The following is a 17,452-nucleotide window of genomic DNA, read 5'->3' on the forward strand; positions in this document are numbered from 1 at the left end:
GTATTCTTTATCATACTTGATCTCACAAGCATTCTAAATGGAAATCAGGTCCTCAGTTTCCCCATCCTGTAATATCATTTAGGGATCTCTGTTGAATTAGAGTGTGCTTTAATTTTGGTGAGAGTTGTCTTTCTTGCTCTAAGGATGCAGCATTGTAGAATGGAAAGGGCATGTGGTCTGTCTCTAATTAGGAGTTTGACTGAACTAGTTAAGTATTTCCTCTCTCTGGGCCTCTGTTTCCTCATAAATAAAAGGCCTCTAAGCAAAAATTTCCCCCTCAGATGGCTAAGAGAATATGTTATTAATGTCTCATATGAGACTAAAATTTATAAATAATTCAGTAACTAGTATGTTGATTTGTACCTAAAATAGATCATTAAGACAGAGGATGGTCTTATGGTATATTGGAGTAAATGACCATATTTCTGCCTATTTATAAGTGCCTGATCAGCATTCAAACAATGAATCTATTTTGTTGAAATGCTTTCCATTTCAAAGGACTCATACAGGCGCATATTTAATCCAGTGATTTTTATATAAAAGGGGGGGAGGAAAGGACCAAAAATATGTGGATGGGTGCTGTGCTAGATATTTTACATACTTACCTATTTATTTAACAAATGTTGGGTATTTTACATGTACCAGGCATTATAATGGGCATTGGACTGATACAGCAGTTATCATGATAGCAAGGTCACCGCTGTCACGGAACTTACATTTTGGTTGGGGAGATGGATAATAAACAAATAATCAAGGAAACTTTAAAATAAATATAATGTCTATGAAGATAACAGATAAAATGACTGCAAGGGGAGGGGACTACTGTTCAGGTAGTCAAGAAAAACATCACCGAAGAAGTAATGTGTGAGCTGAGACTTGAATAGTGCAGAGATCTGAGGGAAAAATGTATCAGTAGCAAGTGCAAAAGCCCAAAAGAGATGGTAAGTTTAGCATGTTTGAGGAATACATTAAAAGCATGGTCATTTAAATCTAACAAACTTTAGAAATAGATATTATCATTGCCTTGTAGTTGAAGATACAGAGGAATAAAGAGCCCAAGTTCAAGTAGTAAGTTGAGGGCCTGAGATGTAAATCCAGGTTAGGCTGGCTTTAAAATCCATGCTCTTTCCACTGTGGAATGCCTCTCAGCAATTGATTAAAATGCAGTTTCTGAGTTGGCTTGAATAACTTGTTTCTCAGTGACATGGTGGGGAAGGTACTCTTTCTTTTGATTCAGGGAGTGTATACCCCAGCTGAAGGTGTAAATGGCTATTTGTTATTTGCATTTAATGACCATACAATATTGTGTATTCTTATATGATACTCTTTTATATATTGTAACTCCTTGTTCCCTCAAGGTAGGTGGGTTTCAGGTAGGTGGTTGTCCTCTGTCAAGGATCAAGCAACAGATTTTTTTAAAAAATATATATTTTATTGATTTTTTACAGAGAAGAAGGGAGAGGGATAGAGAGTTAGAAATATCGATGAGAGAGAAACATCAATCAGCTGCTTCCTGCACGCGCCCCAGTGGGGATGTGCCCGCAACCAAGGTACATGCCCTTGACTGGAATCGAACCTGGGACCCTTGATTCTGCAGGCTAACGCTCTATCCACTGAGCCAAACCAGTTCGGCCAGATTTTTATTAAGAATGTTGTTATGAGTTTGGCTGGCATGGCTCAGTGGTTGACCGTCAACCTATGAACCAGGAGGTCATGGTTTGATTCCTGGTCAGGGCACTTGCCTGGATTGGGGGCTCGATCCCCAGTGTGAGGCTGCCAGGCAGCTGATCAATGATTCTCTCTCATCATTGATGTTTCTATCCTCTCCTTTCCTCTCTGAAATCAGTGTGTGTGTGTGTGTGTGTGTGTGTGTGTATACATATATATATATATATATTTAATAATGTTGTTGTGGGCTGAATGTTTGTACCCCCCTCCCCCAATTCATATCTTAAAGCTCTAACTCCCAATGTGGTGGTATTAAGAAGTGAAGCCTTTCCGAGGTAATTAGGTTCAGATGAGGTCATGAGGGTGGGGCCCCCATGATGGGATTGGAGTCCTTATAAGAATAGGAAGAGACACCAGTGTTCTTCTCTCTCTCTCTACCATGTGAGAACGCAGCAAGAAGGTGGCTGTCTGCAAGATAGGAAGAGGGTCTTACCAGGAATCAAATAGGCTAGCACCTTGATCTGGACTTCCCAGCCCCTAGAACTGTGAGAAATAAATTAAGCACCCAGTCTATTGTATTTTGTTATAGCAGCTTGAGTAGGTAGATGTCTATCTATGTCTGTTTCTGTATATCTGTATATAGATAATAAATAGATAATATGTATATATATATATATAGTAGATATATCTAAATTCATGTATAAGTAGACCTATGCATTTCAAATCCATATTGTTCAAGGGTCAACTGTATTTTCAATCAGTGGTTCAAACCTCATATGCAAAAGGGCCAACTAATAATTATACATGGATTTTTAAAACATATATATATTTTTATTTCAGAGAGGAAGGAAGCTGGAGAGAGAAACATCAATGATGAGAGAGAATCATTAATCAGCTGCCTCCTGCATGCTCCAAACTGGGGATCAAGTCCGCAACCCGGGCATGTGCCCTGACCAGGAATCGAACTGTGACCCCGTTCAACCAGTGAGCCACTCTGGCTGGGCTATACGTGGATTTTTGGCTGTGCAGAGGTTGGCACTCCTAACCTGCATGTTGTTCAAGGATCAATTCTATCTATCTATCTATCTATCTATCTATCTATCTATCTATCTATCTATCTATCTATCTATCTATCTATCATCTGTCATCTATCTATCTCTAGACAGCTATAGAGAGAGATAGAAAGAATCGAGATTTATTGTAAGAAACTGGCTCTCGCAGTTATGGAGACTGAGAAGTCCCTAGATCTGTCAGCAAGCTGGAGACTCAGGAGAGCTGATGGTGTAAGTTTCAGTCTAAGTTCAAAGGCAGGAGAAGAGGAATGCCCCAGCTCAAAGACAGACAGAGAGAGTAAATTCTCCCTAACTACACCTTTTTGTTCTTTTCAGGTTTGGATTGGGTAAAGCTCAGTCATACTGGGGAAGGCAATCTGTTTTACTCAGTCTGATTCAAATATTAATCTCATCTAGAAACACCTTCACAGGCACACCCATAATATTGTTTAGCCAATTATCGGACACCTGTGGTCCTGTCAAGTTAACACATAAAATTAACTCTCTCCCAGCTATGCTCTGTATAAGGTAGGGGTGAGTAACTGGGGACTAGAAGAAAGCATAGACAGTGTGCACCTTCGGGGGGCTTCTGATACAGGAGGGAGGAAGAAGCACATACACAGGGTGGGCAAAAATAGGTTTACAGTTGTTAATACTCAAAACACAGTGTTTATTCTCCTTTCTTTGTTGTTGTTGATCCTCACCTGAGGATATTTTCCCATTGATTTTTAGAGAGAGTGGAAGGGAAGGGGAGACAGAGAAAGAGAAAAATCAATGTGAGAGAGACACATTGATTGGTTGCCTCTCGCACTCGCCCTGCTGGGCTTGCAACCCACATACTTGCCCTTGACTGGAATCAAACCCGAGACCTTTCAGAGGAAGGAGAAACCACTGCAGGAGAAGAGTACAGGAAAGATTTTATAAGGGAGCAGAACTTGTTTTGAACCTTAATGAGGAAAGAGGTGATTTCTTTTATTTAAAAAAAATATTACTTTTCAAGTGACCTTTAATAAGCTTTAGGATATATACTAAGATAATTCATACAGTTTATATCAAAAAAGAAAATGGAAGACTCTCCATCCAGTTTTCTTCAGGCTAGAATAACCTTGACAATAATTTGGATAAGAGCAATGAGAAAATGATTTTTGTCCCATTCCACTTACAAATATAGATACAGTCATTCTTCATAACATATTAACTAATGGAATCCAGTTTGGTTTTAAAGAAACATTATATGAGCCCTGCCTGCATGGCTCAGTGGTTGAGTGTCAACCTATGAACCAGGAGGTCAAGGTTTGATTCCCGGTCAGGTCACATGCCCGTGTTACGGGCTTCATCCCATACAGGAGGCAGCTGATCAATGATTCTCTCTCATCATTGATGTTTCTATTTCTCTCCCTCTCTCTTTCTCTCTGAAATAAATAAAAACTATATTTAAAAATAAAAAGAACATTATATCATAAAGTAAGATTTATTGCTGGATTCAAAGACTGGAAGAAAAGTAGAAAATCAATGATTGCTTCACAGTTGAAGTCTCCCAAACATTTATTGTAGAGAAAATACAAGCTCCACAAAAGCTCTTATATCCTAACATGTTCTATGTAGCCAGCATCATTACTCTGACACCAAACCAAAGACACCACAGGAAAAGAAAACCACAAACCCAAATCCCCAATGAACATAGACGCAACAATTTTAACAGCATTTTAGCAAATTGGATTCTATGATATCCAAAAAGGATCATGCATCATGACCCAATGAGGTTCATCCCAGAAACTCAAGTTTCATATAACATTTGAATATCAGTCAATGTAATTGACCACACCAGCAAATTTAATAAGAAAAACAACAGGATCTCAATAGATGCATAAAAAGCCTTTGAGATCACTGTGTGTGTGTGTGTGTGTGTGTGTGTGTGCGCGCGCGCGCTGAGAGTTCTTGGCAAATTTTAAGTATACAATATAGTATTGTTAGCTATCATCACCATGCCATACAAAACTTATTCATCTTGCCTAACTGAAACTTTGGATTCTTTGGCCAATACTCATCATTTCTCCCTCCCTCAGCCCCTGGCAACCACTATTCTAGTCTCTGCTTCTGAGTTTGACTATTTTATTCTTTTTTTTTTTAGTTTGACTATTTTAGATTTACAAATAAGTGAGATCATGCAATATTTCAATATTTATCTTTTTGTGTCTGGCTTATTTCACTTAGCATAATGTCCTTCAGATTTATCCACATTGTTGCAAATGGCAGGATTCCTGTTTGTTTTTTTAAGGATGAATAATATTTCACATATATATGTGTGTATATATATGTATATATATATATACATATATATAATCACATTTTCTTATCCATTTGTCCATCAACAAACATTTACATTGTTTCCATATGTGGCTACTGTGAGAGAGGGATGATTTATAAGTGGACCAATGCACAGAGGCTTTAGTTTGACAAGAGGTAGCTGGGAAATAGTGTCTGAATGGGAGATTGATGTAATAGTACCATTCAGTGTCTGAATGGTAGTAGGCAGGGGTTCCTGCATATACTTCTTCACAGCACAGGGGTATTAACCACAAAGAGACAAGTGGGATGAAATACAGCCCCATATTCTTTCAAGCCAAGTACCCTGGTTCAGGAGTGTGTCCATCTGGAGGAAGGGGTGCCTTTTTCTAATTTACATAAAGACTCTGCAGGAGTCTTGCAGGAGGGAAATAGTGGAAGATTTTTTTGAAATAAATGGTGGGGCCATATCATAAAGGATATTTCTTTGCATATAGATTGCTTGATGAAAATGTGTAGCTTTGATGGTAGTGGTGATTATGGGTATGATGTGACCCTATGCTGTAGTTAAACTTAGATATTTTTCAATGCTAGGAACCCTATTTATCTGGCATAAAATCCACATCTTTTGAAAATTATATATGCTCAGTATTTCTCCAAAGCACTTTAAAACTTTATAACTGACCTACTTTGGCCTAGTATCAAATCAGCCTGATTTAATTTTATAAGCAAGTCGTGGAAAGAGAATCTGTCCCATGACTCCAAAGCATTCTGTTCTGTAGCTCCACTGTAATTATAGGCAAATGCATCTAATCTTCCCATCATGTGTTCTTCTGAGATACAGGATCCTTTTCCCCCCCAGTATTTGATAATAATCCTGTTATCCAGTCATAGTGCGTCATTTAATTATTCCCAAAATAGAGACTTCCATAAAATCTGCTCAGAAAAAATGATTTTCTGTTCTCAGCTGAAGTCACAGCTGGGCTATTTACTCAGAAATTAGTAATTTTCAGGGCCTTGAGATTGCTGTTTTTCTTAGGGGGGTCTTACAAATTTTAAGTAGGTATCAGAGATCTACAAACCTGGGACTCTATCGGATTGTGCATGGTTGCCTTCTCTGATATTAACCTCCAAATGTCTAGCTGTATTCAATTCAATAACCCCATTAACATTTCCTGAATATCTACTATGTGCCAAATAGTAGGACAGATATTGGGAATACAAATATGAATAGAGAGTACAGTTCCCATCTAATGAAGTATATACAATCTCTAAAACTGATCATCAGAAGCACCGAAATTTAATTTTACCAACTAGCTCTGCCACCTACTAAGTGCTACCATTGAACATGTCACTTAATTTATCTGAGCCTCATTTTCCTATAAAACCAGTAACACACTGAGATGATATTCCTGTAAGGCATGAAAAATTGTAAGATTAATTTGGTTATGTGGGATGAATGAAGTGTGTAGTCATTCAGGGTTCTCTTTCCCTCCTTCACACTCTTCTGTCGCCTTTGGATCTTTAGCTTTAAAGACTGAAAAGAGACTCATTATTTCAGCCTTTTCATTTTGTTCTGTTTTTCTTTGGGCTATTTCTACTTTTATCATGTCATTTGTTTGTAGATAAGTGGAACTTATACTCCTTATCACAAACACAGTATGAAAGTACTAAGACTTGTATAAGATGAAGTACTTAAGAGTGTAAGAAACCCTTAACATTGGATTTTCTTTTTAAAAAAAATATATTTTATTGATTTTTTTACAGAGAGGAAGGGAGAGGGATAGAGAGTTGGAAACATCGATGAGTGAGAAACATCGATCAGCTGCCTCCTGCACACTCCCTACTGGGTATGTGCCCTCAACCAAGGTACATGCCCTTGACTGGAATCAAACCTGGGACCCTTTGAGTCCGCAGGCCGACGCTCTATCCATTGAGCCAAACCAGTTAGGGCTAATGTTGGATTTTCAATCAATTTTCAAGATTTTTTCACCTTTCACTTTCTTGATCTTTTGTGCTTTGTGACATCTCATAGGACTGCTATCTTAAGGAAAACTATTTTCTGTCATTTTAGGTTCCTCTACTGGATTGTAGTTGAACACTCATGATCTTCTGATAAGATTATTTCCCCTGAATGTTTTCTTACACTTAGTCACATTAAAACTCCTCTGCCACTTTTCTGCCCACGTTCACATCATCTTTCATTTTATCCCTAATCAGCTTGGCATTTTAATCCCTGGAAGAACTGAATGCCATCTGCAAACTTGGCAATTTCCCCATGCATTCTCTTCCAGATTGTTTATATGAATGTTAACTGAGACACCATGCAGCTCGCTTTCTATCTAAGAAGTGCCTTAGTTGCAGAGCATTTGGTTTAACAACTTAATCACTGAATTAATAATTGAAGGACAAGCCACAGGATTTGCCTTTATCCAGAAAGGTGTTCACTTCTATTCTTTCTTTCTTATTCCTAAACTAACTATCCATAGAAGACATTTCTCCATCTACTGAAGGAAAGTTTTATGGTTCACGAATTAGATTAAGTCCAAATTTGAGAGACGAACCCTTTTACCAATGTAAGGTCCTATTTGACTATTTTAGGCCTCATTTATGTCACTGTTCCAGAACATCTATAGTAGGAATCCTATACCATTTTCTATCACTTAATTAAGTCCTATTTTTTTAAAAAATATATTTTTTAATGATTTCAAAGAGGAAGGGAGAGGGAGAGTGAAATAGAAACATCAATGATGAGAGAGTCACTGATCAGCTGCCTCTTGTACACCCCTCACTGGGGATCAAGCCTGCAATCCGGGCATGTACTCTGACCAGGAATCGAATTGTGACCTCCTAGTTCATAGGTCAATGCTCAAACACTGAGCCACACTGGCTGGGCTAAATTCTACTGTTTAATATCACTGTCATTTCCCAGCTAGATTCTAAGTTCCTAGGCCTAATCAATCAAATGATCAATGGAATTGTTAGGTGAGTGGTGTCTAATAGCTATTGGTTTGCCATGTACCAGTAAAAAAGCAAGTCCTGAAGTCTGGTTATTGCACCAGCTTCTAAATGATCTTGAGCCCTCATTCACTCCCACCAGTCTCTTATGCATTACAGACAAAACGGTCTCTCAGATCATAGGCACATTTGATCATGCCACCTCTCTGCTTAAAATCTTTTTAAAAAAATTCTTTATTGTTTAAAGTATTACATAAGTCTCCTTTTCCCCCCATTGACCTCTCCCCAGCCATTCCCACAGCCCGCCCCCCCAGCACATGCCCTCACTCCCCTACTGTCTGTTTCCATGGGTTATGCTTATATGCATGTATACAAGTCCTTTGATCTCTTACCCTCCTCCCCTCACCTGCCTTTGCTTAAAATCTTTGATAGTATTTTTGGAGACATTTGAGAAAACTTGAATACAGGCATACCTCAAAAATATTGTAGGTATAGTTCTAGACCACTGCAATAAAATGAATATTGCAATAAAGCAAATCTCACAAATTTTGTAGTTGTTAATTCTTGCCCAAGGATATTTTTTCCATTGATTTTTAGAGAGAATGGAAGGGAGGGGGATAGGCAGAGAAACATAGATGTGACTGACATATCTATTGGTTGCCTCCTGCACGTGCCCCGACTGGGGCCAGGGATCTGAGCCTGCAGTGGAGGTATGTGCCCTTGATCAGAATTGAACCCCAGATCCTTTGGTCCTCAGGCCAATGTTCCCACCAGTGAGCAAAACTGGCTAGGGCATGAAGTCACACAAATCTTTTAGTTTTCCTATGCATATGAAAGTTTTGTTTATACTATAGTATATTAAGTGTGTGATAGCATATCTATAAAACAACATACATACCTTAATTTAAAAATAATTTATTGCTAAATAATGCCAACCATCATCTGAGCCTTCATTTTGCTGGTGGAGGATCTTGCCTTGATGTTGATGAAAATGCTGTTATCTGCAAAGTGCAATAAAATGAGGTATGCCTGTATAGACTCAATAAAGATGTTGAAATTATTATTAATTATTAAATAATAAATTATTAAAAAGGCATTACTAAAGGATGGGCAAATTTGTACAAAGATAATAGATTAGAGATTATGAGGGACTGAGGAGAGAGGAATGGGCAGTTATTGCTTAATGGCTCAGAGTTTGTTTGGGATGGTTAAAAAGTTTTGGAAACAATGATGATGGTTGCATAACATCATGAATGTACTTAATGCCACTGAATTGTACACTTAAAAATGGTTTAAAAATGCCGAAACCGGTTTGGCTCAGTGGATAGAGCATCAGCTTGTGGACTGAAGGGTCCCAGGTTTGATTCCGGTCAAGGGCATGTACCTGGGTTGCGGGCACATCCCCAGTAGGAGATGTGCAGGAGGCAGCTGATCGATATTTCTCTTTCATCGATGTTTCTAACTCTCTATCTCTCTCCCTTCCTCTCTGTAAAAAATCAATAAAATATATTTAAAAAAATGGTTAAAATGGCAAATTTTGTTATATATGTATTGCTACAATTAAATTTTTTTGTCATTATCAGAGATCACACTCGAAAGTTTACAGGAGCAATGACATGTTTGTAATTTGGGATTTTCCTTAAAACACTTAAACGATAGTCTCAATAACAATAGTTGAAGGTGATAGATGAAAAAGATTGGCAAAATGTTAATAACTATTGAGAATAGAATTTTTTCATAATAAAAGTTAAAAACATTTTTTTGGAAGCTATCCATTAAGTCCCAGCTACTCAGCCTGACATTTGAAGCCCTTTGCCAGTCTATCTTCTCTCTTTTTCAGGGAACTGAGCTGTCACTGCTTACCCTACAGTGCCCTCCCTGCAGTCAGCTTTGCTCTGTGCTCATACAGCCTCTGTGCCTTTGCAGTCACCTTTCCATTCTGCTTCCTCCTTATGCGGCAGATTTCTACTCATTCTTCAAAATTCAGCCTTCCTGGACTTCTCCAGGCAGTGAGAACTCTCTCCTTTGGGATTCCCACAGTTCCTTGCTTGTACTCCTGCTACAGCTTATATGCCCTATAATAAGATCTTTTATTTATGCTTCTGCTCCCCACTAACCTGTGAGCTTCTTGAAGGTAGAGGAAATGGGGGAGGGGCGGGATTGGGAAGTGGGTGGGTGGAGGAGGGCATGGGGGGGATGGGTGGAGACTTGACTTGGGGTGGTAAACACACAATACTGTATACTTTTGTTAACCAGTGTCATCCCAATAAATTAATAAAATAGGGGAGGGGAGAAAATAAGGTAGAGGAAACTTACTTTTCACTGTATGTCTTTTTGGGCTATATGAAACCTTTGTTGTTTTAGTTGTTTTGTAAATATTTTTAAAGGAAAAGTTTGAAAGGTGAGAATGTGAATACTAGTTATAAATTCTAAGAGCTGAAAGGGACCTTAGCAATTACCCATATGGATCTCCTTCTCCTTTTCTTGACAGTGTTTTCTCTACTTGGCAACTGCTAATGCATTTTTCTATTTTCAGCACCTACCACTTTGTGCTCAGTAAATTGTTGCTGAATTTACTGACAAACCACAGACCTTTTTCTACAGCTTACAGAAAGCCAACTATCTAGCTTGGGGTGTGTAGACATACACCTTTTAGAAGAAACCACTAATTTTCAGGCATGGTTTGTCAGCTCAGCAATTAAGCACCCTGAAGGATGTCACTGGGCCAGTGGAATCTGACTGTTCAATTGGATGAACTGCAGCATGTCTGCAGTCCACATCTTGCCAGTGGATGGCAGCAGATGCTCACAAATTCTCTTCAAGATCTGCAGCCCTGATTGACCCTTTGCATGTAGGGTGGGAAATAGGTAGTCTCTACTATTTCTAGTTTATTTTCTGACTTCTTGATATCTGAAGATGCTTGGGAAAGAACAAGGCGTGAATTAGAGACAGTGAGAGCCAGAGACTAAGCACCTTGTTAAAGATAAATGTCCAAACCAGTGCTATGTATTTACTATGTGCTAGTTTCCAGAGCTCCTAGAAAGCCTTCTCCTCCCTAGGTGACTTCTAGAGACTGTAAATGCATTCTTAGTGCTTTTATATTTTAGCTTGAGGTTTTGATCCTTGTGCAAACCTCAGCCATCTAGGGAGGATTTATACACTAGGCTGTTTTTAGGTCCTTTAGTTCTGGTTGGATGGAGATTGAGAACAAATTTTCATGTATGTAAGGATAGAGAAGAAAGAGCATCACACCCTGAATATAGACATGCAAGAACACAGGAGAAGATGGCTAGGCCTGCAGAGGGAATCTCAATCCACTGAATCCTTACAGTGGTCTCTTCTGGTTTTCTATATTTGTCCAGCCCAAACCACATCACTCCTAAGATCTCCAGTCAATAAGCAAGCCCTGATTGTGAACTTACTAAGTACACAGCTCAGTGAAGGAGTTGGAAATTTTTAGATACAATGATTATATTTGTACAAGCTTTACTTAGCTCAGAGAATATAATCTGACAAAAGGAAATAATCAATATTTAAAATTCAAAATGTTCTGGAAAATCCAGGGCTCACATGGTCCTTGCTTTGAAGCATTATTACATAATCTTAAAAGGTGGTATCAGATGATGATGCTATGAGCCAAATATGAGCAGACAATAAATGGGATGAAAGTTCAGAAGGAGAAGAAGCCATGTTGGCTGTGGTAAGTAAAACAGAAATAATACCTGGTATATAAATGTCTTGCATTTTGCTTATAGTACTTCATATTTGCATAGCATTTCAGAGTTTCCAACACTTTAATGTCAGTAATGCTCATCTGGCTTTATTAAGTTTTCATTACAACCTGTGACTCAGGTATTATTAAATGAGGGTGAAGTACATAAAATACTTAGAATAGTGGTTAGCGCATAGTGAATATTTGCTGTTATTAGCTCTATTTTATGTATGAGGAAACTGAGGCTTAGAGGGGCATTTACTTACCCCAAATCACATACCTGACAAGTGGTGGAATTAAGCCTGAACTCAGCTTCCCTGGCTCCTGTTTCTAGACCTTTCTTCATGATCCCATGCATGTAGGAGGGGATATTTAGGCTGGGATTGCCTAGGTTGGGCCAACTTTGGAGGTGGCTTTAGCAGAGAAGTCTCTGAAATAATGCTCCTCAGCTTTACGAGCCTTTTTTGGCAGGTAGATGGGAATTGATGAGAGTATTCAGTGCCTTGAATAAGAAGAGTTAAATCTAGAAGCCTCTACTCATTTTAGCAATAAGGGGAGATGGTCCATCACGGAAGCTGCAAGCCATTAAACTCACATACATCCTCAGCTGCTAGGCTTATTAAGAAAATGTCACAATAGGGGGAAATTGACAACACAGGCTCCCTAGGTATTTTTAGTCTGTGATTCAAGGATGTACATCTTGGGTTCTGTTTAGGACTGAGCACAAGGGGGTGAATTTGGATTGATTTGACAAGACTAGTAGTCAGAAAGTCCATACTGAGCACTTTTAATGGGCCCAGCTTATGGAAGGAACTATGTGTGTGTGCGTGTCATAGACTAATAACTTTTTCAAACTTTCAAACACTAGGCAAGTGCTATAATCTTTTTCTTGGTTTGGGGGCAGTATGGAACTATCAGTAAAAACTATAACTGTGTCTATTCATTGCACCAACAATTTTGCAATAAATTATTTGTCTTTCTAATGTACAACATGATGAGTATAGTTAATAATACTGTATGTATACTTGAAATTTGCTGAGTAGATTTTAAGTGTTCTCAACACACACACACACACACACACAAATGGTAACTATGTTAGGTGATAGATTTGTTAACCTGATTGTGGTAATCCCATTTCACAAAGTATATGTATATCAAATCATTATGGTATACACTTTATATATAATTTCATTTATCAATTATACTATAGTAAAGCTAGAAAAAAATAAATTCTTTATCCTATGGATATATTTTTAAATGTAAGCCATTGTAACACTGTTATAGCACAAACAATGCAAAAAACTGGAGATCTAAATGCTCATCAATAAATATTGTTTAGATTACTGTAGGACCTTCAAGTGGAATTTCATACAACTGTTAAGAGAGAGGTCTATCAATATGTGATGAAAACATATCACTAAAATGTATTTTTTGCCTGGCCAGTGTGGCTTAGTGGTTGAGTGTTGACCTATGAACCAGGAGGTCATGGTTGGATTCTTGATCAGGGCATATGCCCAGGTTGCAGGCTCGATCCCCAGTGTGGAGCATTCAGGAGGTAGTCGGTCAAAGATTCTCTTATTATTGATGTTTCTATCTCTCCCTCTCCTTTCCTCTCTGTAATCAATAAAAATATATTTTTTAAAAAGTTGTATTTTTAAGTGCAATAAAAATCAAAGTTCAAAAAAGAAGAGTTTATATAGTACTAGAGGCCCAGTGCATGAAATTTGTGCACTCCGGGGGTGGGAGGGGTGGTCCCTCAGCAGTCCCGGCCTGTGCCCTCTCACAGTCTGGGAGACTTCTGGGGATGTCTGACTGATGGCTTAGGCCCACTCCCCAGGAAGAGGGGGCCTAACTCGTCAGTGAGACATCCCACCACTGCTGCTGCGCTTGCCAGCTGTGAGCTAGCTCAGGGCTTCTGGCTGAGCAGTGCACTCCCACAGGGGGCAGCTCCTGCATTGAGCGTTTGTCCCCTGGTGGTCAATGCACATCATAGTGACTGGTAGTTTCACTGTTCAGTCAATTTGCATATTAGCCTTTTATTACATAGGACAGTGATGGCAAACCTATGGCACGTGTGTCAGAGGTGACACGTGAACTCATTTTTTTGGTTGATTTTAAATGGCATTTAAATATATAAAATATCAAAAATATGTCTTTGTTTTACTATGGTTGCAAATATCAAAAAATTTTTATATGTGACCCGGCACCAGAGTTAAGTTAGGGTTTTTAAAAATGCTGACACGCCGAGGTCAAAAGGTTCGCCATCACTGATATAGGATGATGCCATGTGCATATTGAAACATATATGTATGCAGCTATATGCACACATTTCCCCCACAACGGAAGGATATGCTTGCACTGATAATGGGGAGTATGTGTGATGATAGAGGAATGGGGAAGGATAAACTTATTTTTTATTTTATCCTTTGATTTATTATTTGATTGACTTAATTGTATGACATATCATATACATATATATATCCTATCTAATAAAGAGGGAATATGCTCATTGCTGTCATGCTGTCGCAAAGATGGCAGCACCCACAGTCAATAAGGAGGGAATATGCTAATTGACTGCCACGCCCTCAAAGATGGCGGCACCCACAGCCACAAGATGGTGGTGCCCAATTCCCTCAGCTCTGCCAGGACAGCAGGCATGCGGCAAGGCAAGGCCAGGCCTGCTCCCAGGTGGGCCTGGCCACTCCACGCACCTACTTCCGGAGTCTCCCAGTCCCCTCAGCCCTCCAGCCGCCCAGGGCCAGCCTGAGGCACAGGCAAGTCTCAGGTGGCAGCTACTCAACCGACGCCCAAGGTGAAGGCAAGCCCCAGATGTTGGCTGCCCAGCCACCTAGGATCGGCCCGAGGTGCAGGCAAACCTTGGATGGCGGCTTCCCAGCCTCCCAGGGCTGCTCAAGGCTCAGGTAACCAGGGCCGGCCAAGGCTTGCTCTGCCGGCAGTGGCAGCAGCAGAGGTGTGATAGGGACGTCGCCTTCCCCTGATCGCTGGGTTGTCTCCTGCCCCTGAGGACTCCCAGACTGTGAGAGGGGGCAGGCCAGGCTGAGGGACCCCCCTCCCCACTCCAGTGCATGAATTTTCATGCACCGGGCCTCTAGTATATAAATTTAAGCCATTTGCTCAAGATCACACAGCCAGGAGAGGGCAAAGCTAGGATTCCCACCCAGACTGTGAGCCAGAGCCCTGTGATCCAGAACTTTTCTGGATTCTAGCACATTGCCTCCTAACAGTGCTCTTAGTATCAGGAAGTACTTCTGTCTCTTGCTTGTAAGCTACAAAATTTTTCACAAAAATACCTGGAATCAAAACATCCAAAGGCCATGAGCTAGCTGCTAGGAGAATGTGCTCATTCTCCAGAAGAAGGTTTTGTGCCCCCATCTGCCTGCCATCTTGGATCCTTTTTAATAAAATTGTAGCTTAGCCAAGAGAGGTCAGTGACCTGGAGCCAGGAAATACAGACTAAGATTTCTAACAGGACAAATTACCTTAAGGAAAAGGCATTAACATAATTGGAGAGTTGGGGGTGGGGAGAAGGCATGAAAACAGTATCATTAGCCAACTTGGTCAATGGGCAGATGCAGGAAGTGGCAGATAAACCCAGCCAGAATCTATAAATATACTTTAATATTTGTATTCAAAACCTATAAAATAAATTAGTGAATTAAAAAACGTTGGCACCTAGATATAAACTCTTAGTTCTAAATTTAACTCATGAATTTCTTGTGTGATTTGGGCATATTATTTAACTGCTCTGGGTTTCAGTTTCTCTACTGGTCAAATGGACAGCACTATCTGTCTTGGCTACTTCACAGAGTTGTAAGAAATAAATAAGGCAAGGAATGTACCTTGAAAATGCAAGGCATCCTACTGTTAATGCAAGGATAAGAAGTTACTGTTAATGTTTCTGAGACTTACCTCAGAGAAGAAGAGCCATTTTGAGATGGAAAATGGGAAAAAGCATCCAAAAAGCATTGCTGGTAACAAGGTAGCACACCTAACCAATACCAAAAAGGAACCCCATGGGTCATATTTTCTAGTTCCTCCCTTTTATAGTCATGGACAAAGACCCACAGAGGCCGAGACCGGTTTGGCTCAGTGGATAGAGCGTTGGCCTGCGGACTGAAAGGTCCCGGGTTTGATTCTGGTCAAGGGCGTGTACCTGGGTTGCGGGCATATCCCCAGTGGGAGATGTGCAGGAGGCAGCTGATCGATGTTTCTCTCTCATCGATGTTTCTAACTCTCTATCTCTCTCCCTTCCTCTCTGTAAAAAATCAATAAAATATATTAAAAAAAAAAAAAAAGACCCACAGAGTCCAAAAGCTTCAGAGCAATGATAGTGCCATGCATAGACTATTATTTAAACCAATAAGTAAGATGGAACAGTATCCAAGGGACAGGATATGCTATAGGTCCCTTGCCCAAGGGGCTTGCTGAACTATGAATGTTGAACAGGGTCCTGGAAGCAAACTGAGAAGCTAAGTAAGGAATTAGGGCAGAGGTGGAGGGATGGACTTCAGTGATTCAACTCCAGGATGGCTGAATGCCTCTGAGGAGCAATTTGAGGGTGGCCAGGGACTTGGATAGGACAAATGACAACTTCCTAGAACGGACTGTTCCAGAACCCAGAGAGGAAAGGAAATGGCTTGGCCTCATCCTGGGTAGTTCACAGGAACCAGGGTAGGAAGTACTTGTAGTGGAACTACAACATCAAGTCCCTTTTGAACGGAAGAAGGAAATGGGGGAGGGGGGCATGCAATGCAGTACACATGACAAGCTAGTTTTTGTAATGGTGGGAGTGAAGATGGAGAGAATGAATCAACAGAGGGAGATAGTGCTATGCAGTGACAAGGTGACTGGACTCAGACTTGGGTGTGAATGCTTGCTCTGTCATTAACTTGCCCTATGACACTTTCCTCCTCTGAATCTTGATTTCCTCATCTTGAAAATAAAGACCTTTTCCCCTATCTCATGAGTTGTTAAGAGGATTAAATATGTTATTGAAAGCAAGTAATACACAGTTCCTAGAATGTGATGGCCAATATTTTAATATATTCCTTTATCTTGGAGAGGGACTTCTAGAAAATCTTCGGTGAAACATGCTAATTTGAAATTTCAAGCACTGGGAAAGCAAGCCAACCTAGCTAACAGGTACAGTGTGGAAAGGCCCTTTTTACAAGTAGAGAACCAGCCAAAGTAGACAGATAAGAAAATCTTATGGCATGGAGGACAGGTTAAGGATAAAGTAGGAATGGATATAAATATAAGCATAACACAATCTGTTTATCAGAGACTGTGAAGCCATTAATGCATTAATGTGAAGTTCCTCCAGATCCATGACAAAATGGAAGGTGAATAAATACTATATAACAGTTTGACTCATTTTCTTTCTTTTTAATTTATTAATTTTAGAGATACAGGGAGGGAGAGAGAGAGGGGAACACTGATTTATTGTTTCACTTATTGATGCATTCATTGGTTGATTCTTGTGTGTGCCCTGACCAGGGATTGAACCCACAATCTTGGCGTACTAGGATGATGCTCTAACCAATTGAGCTAGCTGGCCAGGGCTTGACTCATTTTCTTGATTGCTCAGAAATACAGGATAGGTGTTGTGTTCAATTATAGTAGCTTTACTCAGCATCCTTCTCTTTTTATTCTTTTTCTGGTAGCCTCACATTCTTTTTGGAAGTATGGTATGAAGAAGCAAAATAGTTCCTTTAAAGTAAACTTCCAAAGGTGGAAACCAAATAGAAAATCAGAG

The 17,452-nt window shown here is 39.7% G+C and overlaps 1 protein-coding gene across 2 annotated transcripts in view; it reads left to right on the forward strand.

The window, feature by feature from the left end:
* The window catches only part of SYN2 (synapsin II), a 162,750-nt gene that overhangs the window by 96,076 nt on the left and 49,222 nt on the right, over nt 1-17,452 (forward strand). The window lies entirely within an intron of this gene.

This window comes from Myotis myotis, unplaced genomic scaffold (assembly GCF_014108235.1).
Source record: "Myotis myotis isolate mMyoMyo1 unplaced genomic scaffold, mMyoMyo1.p scaffold_m19_p_13, whole genome shotgun sequence".
In the NCBI taxonomy this organism is placed as follows: domain Eukaryota; kingdom Metazoa; phylum Chordata; class Mammalia; order Chiroptera; family Vespertilionidae; genus Myotis; species Myotis myotis.